This window comes from Mustela lutreola, chromosome 16 (genome assembly GCF_030435805.1).
Source record: "Mustela lutreola isolate mMusLut2 chromosome 16, mMusLut2.pri, whole genome shotgun sequence".
Taxonomy (NCBI): domain Eukaryota; kingdom Metazoa; phylum Chordata; class Mammalia; order Carnivora; family Mustelidae; genus Mustela; species Mustela lutreola.
In genome coordinates, this window is record NC_081305.1 from 30,235,758 (window position 1) to 30,247,082 (window position 11,325).

The 11,325-nt window shown below is 42.6% G+C and overlaps 1 pseudogene; it reads left to right on the top strand.

Annotated features, from left to right (window-relative positions):
- The window catches only part of LOC131817624 (large ribosomal subunit protein uL1-like), a 181,603-nt pseudogene extending 170,842 nt beyond the window's left edge, over positions 1-10,761 (top strand).
- Positions 10,762-11,325: the final 564 nt, after the last annotated feature.

An 11,325-nucleotide genomic window follows, 5' to 3' on the forward strand; every position in this document is an offset into this window, starting at 1 on the left:
CATCCCAAGTAGGAACCTTGGGGAGCCAATGGTTGAATATAACAAGTATCTCAACTTTCTTCTTCCACATCCATTCCCTCATGACACTCTCTCCATGTAGAAGCCAGAGTGTTCTGTTAAACCTAAATCAGGTCACAGCACTCCCCTGAGCATGTCCTCCAGGGGCTTCCCCTTGCACATACCATAACATGCACATTTTTTATTATGGCCCAAAGGGTCTTATCCTGTGCCACACTCTCTTGATCACACAGGTACATGAGTTTCAAAGGTGTGGTCCCTGCCCTATTAGGATCATTGAGAGCTTATTAGAGATATAATGCTTAGACCTGCACCAGATCAATCAATTAAGAAACTCTGGGGGTTGAGGTCCAGCAATCTGTGTTTTAACAAGCCTTCTAGGTGATTTTGATGTGACACTGGCATCTTTCTCTTCCTCGGACACCATTAACATCCTTCTGGTGGAAACACTCTTACCCTGATCTCCATGCAATTTGTAAGATACCCTTTGCTTTGTTATTCATTTCAATTCAAAAGTCAACTCTTCAGAAAGGCCTTCCCAACCATGCCACCAAAGGTGACTACTCCCCTCTCTCTGTTGCTGACATTATCCTATCATATGCCTGGGTTTTATTCTTTTCACCATCCTGAGCACAATTTGAAATGATCTTCTTTTTCAATTTGTCTCTGTTCTTCTGCCAGAATTTTAGCTCTGTACAGATAGGCACCGTCTCTGATTTTGCTTCCTGCTATCTCCACAGAGCTTAGAGGAGTGCTTGGTGGACGTAGTAGGTTCTCAGTAAGAAAGAGTCAAGTGAGTGGCTCTGCCCACATTCTAATAGGTATGTGTGACAGATTGAGTCATTGACCTCAAATCTTCGCCCATCCCTGAATCTTTGTTCTTTACCATTTGATGCTACATCTCTTTGCACTGGAGAAAGAGTTTCCTTCTGTGGAGTCAGTCCAAGCAGTGCTTAGACAGAGTAGATTTGGACTCAACACGCAGTGTGGAGCTGAGCCCAGCCTAGATCAGCCGGCTCCCAGCCAACTCCCTGCTTTGTGAAAAAATTGTTGTTGTTTGAAGTCACAGAGGTTTGGGTTGGACATTAACAGGCTTTTGTGCCAATAGCTCATAGTCCGCAGGTATTCTGTATGTACTACTTACCATTCGAATCTAAAAGAAGAGGTAATCAATTTCATTTGCAGAACAAGGGTAAGATTACTGAGCAAGTCTTTTTGCAAACAAAATAATTGATTGCCTGATACGTAATGGGTAAGACAGGGAAGAGTATTTAGGCCAAAGGAATTATATGAGCAAAGGCCTTAGTTAAAGTGCATGAAACCTCTGGAAGGGGAGACGTGGGAGAGTAATTTGAGATGAGTTTTTAAAAAAATAGTAATTATACCTTACATTTGTAAAGAACACTGCAGCCCAACTAATATTTTCACATATATTCTCTTACTTTGTGCTTGGATGCCCCTGGGGCAGTGCTCTGTAGAGTCTTGGAGAAGCTTGTTCTGAATCTTAGCATCATGGCCTTGGAAGGGGTACTTTGAACATCTCTCGTCCTCTGCTTGGTCATCCATAAAGTGGTGTTACTCTCAGGACTGAAAGAGACAAAGTAGGTACAGTGAGTGCCTGATGTGCACTAGGTACTTCAAGTCTCTCCCCTCCTTCATCCCATTTTACATCTAGAGAAACTGAGGCTTGGTTAAGCTACTTGTCCATAGGTCACATTGTTAAGAAGTAACAAGTTTGGGGCCGCAATTCCCATGTTAGGCCCTCCCCTTGGTGCCATGGCTTCATCTGGCAGAAGCTGAGTGGTGACCCAGACTCATTGGGGAGGTGGAAAGATGAGAAACCATGTTTTTGTTGTTTTTTTGTTCCCCATCAGCCACCATGGAAGCCATGTCCCAGGGAAATGCAGAATCTAAACCACATGGACCATAAGTGTTAGTTAATCATCTAAAAGGTGATAAAACAAAAATGTTTTAAATGTTTTATTTTAAACTGTTTTGTGATAAAACAAACAAACAAAAAAAAAAAAACCCAAGATATCACCTTCCATTTCTCCCCTATACCACCCCCCCATCCCTCTCTCTCTCTCCCCTACAGGTGGATCTATCTTGGATCTATCTGCTTCTCTCCAGCAGCCCCCATGCTACTTCTCACTATCTTGTCCTGCAACATCTCCCTTCCTCCCCCACCCCCCACCCCTCCACCCCGCCACATAGTCTGGTTTTGACTATTTCTCCAGTCTCCTCTTGTACCACTCTGCCTTTCTGGAAGGCTTTGGTTGCACAACTTCTTTTCTGACCCTTGGGTGTACCCTTCCTATCCACCTTGAGTGCTTTTGCACTTGCTCTCTGCCTGGAATGATTTTCCCAAGCTCTTCACTTGCTAGAAAGGAAACAAATAAGGCAAATGACAATGGTCACGATCTGGACTCATCTTTTGTTTATTGTCTTTTTTTCTCCAGTGGAATATAAAGGCCACTCCCTTATCTGTCATATCCCTTCTATACCTCCAGTGTCTGGCATCTGATAGGTGCTCGAGCAGTCCTTGTAGACTGATTATATTCAGGAATAAGACCAAGGACAGAACCTGCTAGACCCTGCCAAGAGAGCAGGTGTGAGGGAAAGTTCTGAGGAACAGCAGTCATTGTGGATTCTTATGGGCTACCTATGGCTGTGGGTGGGGCTGGGTCAGAGTCATTAGACCCAGCCAGGAAGAGGATTCCAGTGTGGCTAGCCTGGTGTGGGTGGCACCCCATGCACAGTCTGCTTTTGTTCCCGACTTGTGTCAAATTCTGTTCATCTTCTATTTCATTCTCTTGGTCCTATTCTTGGTTTTCTATAATATTGAAGTAAAAGTGGCAGCAAGGAATGGTGGGAGTATAAACTGTTACAACCACTTTGGAAAATAATTTGGTCCTGTTTTATAGAATTGAGTGTTTGCATGCTCTCTGATTTAGCATTTCTCTCCTTCGTAGGTGTCTCCGAAATATCCTTGGATGTATTTAGCAGGAGACACGTAAAGGAATGCTTGGGAGGAACCCAAATGGGAAATGGTCCAAATATCCATCGCATGAAAATGGTTAAATCAATTAGGGTGTTGTCACAGAACGAAATATTATGTAGCAAAGACAATAAATGAAATACCATAATGTAGATCAGCTGTAAATGAATCTTATAAATCTAAAATTTAATGGAAAAGCAGGCCATTGGAGACATCATCTAGTATTTTTATAAAGTTCAAAGACTAGCAAAATTAAACAATATATTTAAGAAGACATACACATAAAAACTAAAGGGTAAAAAAAAAAAAAAAAAACCCAAAACAGTGAAAAATCTTGCCTCTAGGGTTGGCAGTGAGCTGGGATAGGGAAGATACCCAGGAGGAGACATAACAATAGTGGTTAGCACACACTGGGTCATGGGCTCACTGGTGTTCGTCTTCTTATATCCCTCATGATTTACATACAAAATAATACTTGTAAAATATATTAAACATTACATAATAGATTAATAGACGTTTCCTGGCCTGAGAGTCAGGAGGATTATTTGGTTTTAATTTTAAATTGCCATGGATTAGAAAGAGTATCATCTATTTAATAAAAAAGCTTTTTGGGAAAGAGGGAGAAGAGGTTAAGCTACTTGTCCTAAAATAGTGCAAACCTAAGAGTAGTGTTATGGTAGGGGAAGGCGGGACACCTGGGATAGCTTTTGGGACAGATGAGTCTGTGAGCATGCTTTTTTTTTTTTTAGATTTTATTTGTTTATTTGAGAAAGAAAACCCAGAAGGAGAGTGAGAGGGAGAAGCAGACTCCCCCCTACCATGGGGACGTGATCCCAGGGCCCTGGGATCATGACCTGAGCAGAAGGCAGACGCTTAACCAGCTGAGCCACCCAGGCGTCCCTCTGTGGGCATGTTTTATTTCACCACTGTCCTGTCCTTTGTCCTGGAAAGTCAATATAAATTTTGGGGAAAATAGAATTACAGAAACTACAATTTTTTTTTTTTTAAGTTTTAAGAGTAGAGACAGGTGAGATCAAAGACCAGAAGTTTGGACACTCTTGTGAAGATTTCTCCCCCCCCCCCCCACCTTTTTTAAAGAAGGAACTTAAGTTTCCATTTCTCTTATGACTTTATTTTACTTCTTGGTCTGATCCTAGAGCTCAGCTCAATTACATATAATGCTTGTCTAAGAGATAAGTGTGGAAAAACAGGGGTCTAGAATTTAAAGGAATTGATTCAGCCTGTTGAAGCAGTTGTTCAAAAAAATTTTTTTTGTGCTTTACTAAAATGGATCATGGGAAGGTCATTCTTCCTTCTTACTAATTTCTGTCAGACCCCTTAAAGGCAAAGAATTTAAAGGAGTTCATGTGCTGTAAAGTGTTCTACATACTCCTTGAGCTATTGTCCCTGAAGGAAAGGGCCAACTAGAAACCATTTTTTCATGTCCTGTGATTCCCTTTGGGCTTTGGTCACATTGTACAAAAGAGAAATTGAAGTCGGGATGAATAAAAGAGAAGGAGTGATCAAGAAGTGGCAGGAGACAGTCCACTGAGTAACCAGCCTTGGTGACTTTCAAGCAGCTCTTGTTCTCTAAATTAAAGGAGGAATTGAAGCCATGATCGTAAATATAAGACAAAAGTCAATGACAATGCAATAAAAATCTAACCGTTGTGCTCATAGAAACAGCCCCCTGGTGCTTGAGTTAAATAAAGGAAGGCAGGAGATAACTATCGTGTACATACTATTGTACGAATGTTATCCTCTCAAAGAACAGACTGTATAGCAGAAGGAGTAAACCCACACTGCATATGGAAAACAGAATGCTAAAAAGGGCAAGGTAGACCCTATGGGACTCCGTGGCTTTGAGCTTCCATGAAAGGTAAGGGCAGGTTGGATTAAGGAATTTTGTAACCAGGGCTGTTGAGGGGGCATTTTTACTTTTATGGGTACTGATGAAAAGAGGTCCTTTTGGACCCAGAACAATTGGAAGAGAAGGTTCTAGAATTCTTGAGTCAGCCCTAGGGAGAAAGATGCCAGCTGTGTGGCTAGGAAGAAATAGTTGAATAATCTTAGAAGGCAACAGCTTTGAAGTCAGACATAAGTTCAAGTCTCCTCTCTGGAATATAATTTCTGTGTATAGTTGGGGAAGCTATGTACATCACATAAGCTACAATTTTCCTCTTTCTGCAATGAAGCTAGCAGTCCCCACCTTATAGAATTTTTGGTCAGATTAAATAAGATAATGAAGAGGAAACAGCATGATGGTCATTCAGTCTATGGAGCTGGCACCACACAAGCAGTGTGAAATGGTAGAGGTGGTAAGAAATCATATTGATAGAGAAAACACACTGTCTCCAGGCAATTTAGTTCCTCAATCCTTTTCCACTCGAAAAGGAGACTTTCTTTCCTAATTTATTCTGACCCAAAGAATTACACCCTTTTATGTAGACAAAGTGTTATGTAGAGATTTCCAATATGTCACCTTGATTTTACTGTGTACATAGATGAAAAGTGGCTTGTGTAGATTTTCTTTTTGATATACTATGATCTCTCAACATTTAATAAAAAAGACTTATTTTGACCGAGACAGCCTGTCAATTCAGTCAAACATCTAATTTGGCAGATTCTCCCCTCCCTTGACCAGAGTGACAGGCTGTTTGCCAACTTGATCTGATGGATTAAATGTTTTGGTGCTTTGTCGATACAGACTCAGTGATTTTTTTTTTTTTTTTTTGTCTTTGTTATTTGCATGGACAAGGGTACTGCATTTGAAGAAAATGGATGATCCTGGTGAATTTAAACCATTTTTTTAAAAAGATTTTATTCATTTATTTGACAGACAGATATCACAAGTAGGTGGAGAGGCAGGCAGAGAGAGAGAGAGGAGGAAGCAGGCTCCCCACTGAGCAGAGAGCCTGATGCGGGGCTTGATCCCAGAACCCTGGGATCATGACCTGAGCCGAAGGCAGAGGCTTCAACCCACTGGGCCACCCAGGCGCCCCTAAACCATTTGTTTTTTGTTTTTTTTTTTTGTTTTTTTGTTTTTTTGTTTTTTTAAAGATTTCATTTATTTGACAGAGAGGGAAATCACAAGCAGGCAGAGAGGCAGGCATAGAGAGGGGAGAAAGCAGGCTCCCCGCGGAGCAGAGAGCCCGACGTGGGGCTCGATCCCAGGACCCTGGGATCGTGACCTGAGCCGAAGGAAGAGGCTTTAACCCACTGAGCCACCCAGGCACCCCCAAATCTCCTCTTCTTATAAGAACACTGGTGGTTGAGACCCATCTTAAAGACTTCACCTAACTTGTTACCTCTTATAAAGACTTTGTCTTCAAATAAGGTCACACTCTGAGGACCTGGGGGTTAGGGCTTCAAAGCATAAATTTTGGGGAGGCACAATTTGACTCTCACAAGTGGCCAAGTGACTCGTCCTAATCAAAGAGACATAGAGGGACTGTTATTTATGGAAGGAGTTTTCCTGCATGGTGACAGAAAGAGGTGTATAAAGAAAGGGCTTGTTCTCTCCTTCCTTGCTTTGGATGCTGCAGTATTAGGATATAATACCCAGGGTGATGGCAGCCATCTTGTGATCATGAAGTAATAAGCTAGTGAATATCTACATGTGGAGGGTGGTGGAGTAAAAGAACGAAAGATAGAAAATAATATGGATCCTGGATGCAATGCTGGACCAATGCAGGAACACCGAGCTCCATACTTAGATATGTGAAATAACTGATTGCCTTTTTAAAACTACTATCACGGGTGCCTGGGTGGCTCAGTGGGTTAAGCCGCTTCCTTCGGCTCAGGTCATGATCTCAGGGTCCTGGGATCGAGTCCCGCATCGGGCTCTCTGCTCAGCAGGGAGCCTGCTTCCTCCTCTCTCTCTCTGCCTGCCTCTCTGCCTACTTGTAATATCTCTCTGTCAAATAAATAAATAAATCTTTAAAAAAAAAATAAAACTACTATCACTTGCTATCATTTCTCCTTGAGATAGAAACCTCCACAGATCCAATAAAATCCTAAGTGGCTTATCTCCTCACACCTTTTCCTTACTTCCTCCATATTCACAGACTATTACCTTAACCAGAATGTAAATATCTGATACCATATCTGATCATAAAATTTCAAGGTCATCCACTCGGGTCCCTTCTTCTACCTTATCTGGTGCACCCAGGTCAGTGGCAGAATAAGCCCACAACTAAAACTCCATTGCATTAGGTCACCCTACCCCGGGAAGTACTATCCACCATACCCTGGGAAATACTATCTTTGTCATTTTTTCCTCACAGTTTACTGGAGGCGTGGTGGATGATGACAGGAGGTCATGAAGAAGTGTGGGCAGGAGATTGGCTCACAGAGCAGGTAGCTTCTAAATGAATTACTTTTCCTTTAGTGTTTTATTTAATTTTATTTAATTTTGATTATTTTTTATTTATTTTATTTAATTTTGATTATTTATTTATTTAAATCAATCTCTTACAGGGAAGCCTGGATCAAAGTCCGTAGTTGCACCAGGGAGGGAAGAGATGAATAAAACAATTAAAATCCTTCCAGGGAGGGGCGACTGGGTGGCTCAGTGGGTTAAGCCTCTGCCTTCGGCTCAGGTCATGGTCTCAGGGTCCTGAGATTGAGCCCCGCATAGTGCTCTGCATCGGGCTCTCTGCTCGGCGGGGAGCCTGCTTCCCCCTCTCTTTCTGCCTGCCTCTCTGCCTACTTGTGATCTCTCTGTCAAACAAATAAATGAAATCTTTAAAAATAAATAAATAAATAAAATCCTTCCAGGGAGAGTCAAAGACTTACCTCACAGGGTTGTTAGGATTAAATGAATTCATACTACTTATAATGTGCATAGTACAGTGCTAGGCTGGGTAAGAATTACTATTACCAATTAATGTACAGTTTATCAGTTTATTACACTGTGGATTGTTTATGAACTTAAGGGAGGCTGGGACATTTCTGTAGAATCTACAATAGCCTGGGATAGTGGTTCCCAAATTGGGCCATGTATTAAAACCAACACTACCCAAGGTGAGGCCCCTCTGAATCAGAACTCTGGAGCTGAGGCTCCCAAAATCTGCATTTTTAGACTGTTCCACACATGGCTGTGATGAAGCCAGCCTCACACTGTAAGTGGAGATTATTGACAGTCCAAGGGCAGCAGCTCCTTTTTGCTCATCAGACTTTAGCTATAGTGACAATGGACCAAGTGTCATGGAAAAACCTGTAAAAATCATTTAATCTAGCCCGTCATTTTGTCAACGGGGGGTTGAAGTCCAGAGTGGTGGAATGATGCCTGAAGCCGCATAGCTAGTTTGTGGCAGAGATGGGGCCCAGCCTCCCACCTGGAGCCTTTTCTTTGAGCTTCTTTGCTACCCTCTTATCCTCCACTAAGCTATACGCTCATAAATGGCAGGATGGGGCTATGTTGTTTGTGTTTCTCCTGTTATCATGGTGTCTAGAGAGGACTCTGATATCTATGTTTAATGGCGAACTAATTGTATTGAAGCCATCTTCTTCTACCTCTCTGACTCATGTGCCCAGGAGAGCTCAGTTTTACAGCAAGTGGGGAGTTTTGAGCTTTGCACCAATGGGGTTCAGTCAGACAGAGAAGAGGAGAGGTTGTATCCTCTGTTATGTGCAGACCGATTCCTCAGGACTGTTGGCATTCTCATGGATGGAAACTTTTCCTTGCTACCTCCTGACAGTAAGACCTTCCCCTAGAACTTCATCTCAGTCAAGATACTTTCAGTTCAAGGTTAAAAAAGCCAACTTGAGATTACTTAAGTAGGAGGGGGGATTTATTGAAAGGAGACTATCCCATGGAGCTTATCCCCACAGCTTATCCTGTGGAGCACAAGAGCCTCAGGGTAGACCATGTTCAGGGAGTAGAAAATCGTGATGGGCTCAGGCTGCCATGTCTTCTCCTCTTGCATCTCTACTTTTCTGACCCTGTAGATATTCTCTCTTTGCTTCTCCAACTGCAAGGCACAAGATGATCAAGCCATAATTTCTAGGATCCCCCCCTCTTCCCAAATCTTCCCTCTTATTTATAGACCTAAGCAAATCTCTCTAGCTGTCTTCAGGTCACAATTCCATATTTCTTGGGATAAGCTTTTATTTGCTCACATGGGGCCAAGTGTCCATTTGTGCTTGGCTTAATTATGGTTAGGGCCTCCGGGATTCCTAGTATTAGTATTATAGAACACTAACATGAGTGTCAGAGTCGTTGTGGGCCAAGTGTAGTTCTTGTAGACAGTCTGGAGGGAGATGTGTATGCATGTGTGTGTGAGCTGGCAGACTCTCTAAACAGTATCTATGAGAGGTATGTTTGTCAACTTTACTATGAAAACAAACAACCCCCCAATCTCAATGACTTATGACAATAAACATTTACATCTCACATTACATGTGCTGTGGCTCTGTGCCATGTGTCTTCTCAGCCAGGACTCAGGTGGAAGGAGAAGCCCTTATATGGGAAATGTCTTACTTGTCACAAAGAGAAAAGAACAAGAGGCTGAGCCAAACTATGCACCTGCTCCCAAAGCTTCCCCTTGAAAGTGGCTTGGCTGGAGTCTGCTCTCAGTCCATTGGCCAAAGACATTCCAGGGCCAAGCCTAACAATGAGGCATGAAGCGCACACCACCTCCAGGAAGGCTGGGCAGGTCACTTGTCAGGCAGTGGGAACCCCTACCAGGGCAGCGCACAACAAAGTGTGAACAATAACAGTGGGCCACAGCAGGGTTTAATAACAGCAAAAATAGTTGACCTTTAACAAACATTTAAAATGAGCTAGATACTGTGCTAAGATGTTTATGCAAATTACCTCATTTAATTATCCCAATAACCTTATGAAGTAACTTTTGCCCTCCCTTTATTGACTAGAAAGTGTCAATGTGCAGAGGTCAAACAACTTGCTTCCTGCTACAGCCTGTAAAGTGGGACTGCCCAGATCCCACTGGGGTGCTCCCGGGGGATGCCTCCTATATCAGTTTCCTGTGACTATTGTAACAGATTGCCACAAACACAGTGGCTTCAAACAATGCACACCTAGCTCTTTTCCAGTGATTGTGGCACATGACACCTCAAGCAGCAAAGTCTCCCATGACACCCTGCACAAGGCCATGTGGGGAGTCAGGCACGGGAATGAGCTCAAGTGCCAGAAGTTTTTGGAGACAGTGGAGCTTCAGATCAGCTTGAAGAATGATGACCCCCAGAAGGACAAATGCTTTTGGGGCACCATCAAGCTTAAGTCCACTCCCTGCCTCAAGTTCTCTGTACATGTTTTGGGGGACCAGCATCATTGTGATGAGGCCAAGGCTGTGGCTATTCCCCACCTGGGCAGTGAGGCACTGAAGAAACTCAACAAGAATGAAAAATGAATTCAGAAGCTGGCCGAGAAGTATGATATCTTTTTGGCTTCAGAATCTCTGATCAAGCAGATCCCATGAATACTGGGCTCAGGCCTGAATAAGGCAGGCAAGTTTCCTTCCTTGCTGATCCTCAATGAGAACATGGTGGCTAAGGAGATGAAGTGAAGTCCATGATCAAATTCCAGATGAAGAAGGTGCTGTGTCTGACAGTGGCCGTTGACCACATGAAGATGACAGATGATGAGCTCATGTGGATATTTTCATGTAGTTGTTAATTTCCTGGTGTCATTGCTCAAGAAGAATTGGCAGAACATCCAGGCTTTATACTTCAAGAACATCATAGGCAATTTCCAGCACCTGTACCAAGGCACAGCTTAATAACCCTTGGTTCTACCAAAATAAATAAATAAATAAATAACAAAAACAACAAAACAAAACAAAATAAAACCCACATCTGTTATCATACAGTTCTGAAGTCTGACCTGGGTCTCACACAGGGTTGCAACCATTTTCAGAGTTTTTAGGGGAGAATCCATTTCCTTCCATTTTCCAACTTCTAGAAGATGCCCCTATTCCTTGATGATGTCCCTTTCCTCCATCCCCAAGGTCCATAATGGTGGGATGAGTCCTTCTCCAATATTACTCCAACCCTCTTCCATTGTCATATCTACTTGCCTGACTTTCTTTCTCCTCTCCCTCTCTTCTACTTTTAAGGACCCTTGCAGTTACATTGAGCCCACCCAGATAATCCAGGATTACCTCTCTATTTCTAGGTCCTTAATCACACCTGCAAAGTCTCTTTTGCCATGTATGGTGACATATTCATAAGTTCTAGAGATTAGGATGTGGACATCTTTGGAAGACCATTATTCTACCTACCACACACACCCTTTCTTTGCTGCTGTATGTGGACTCCAAGAAACCCCTTAGAAAATGGACAAA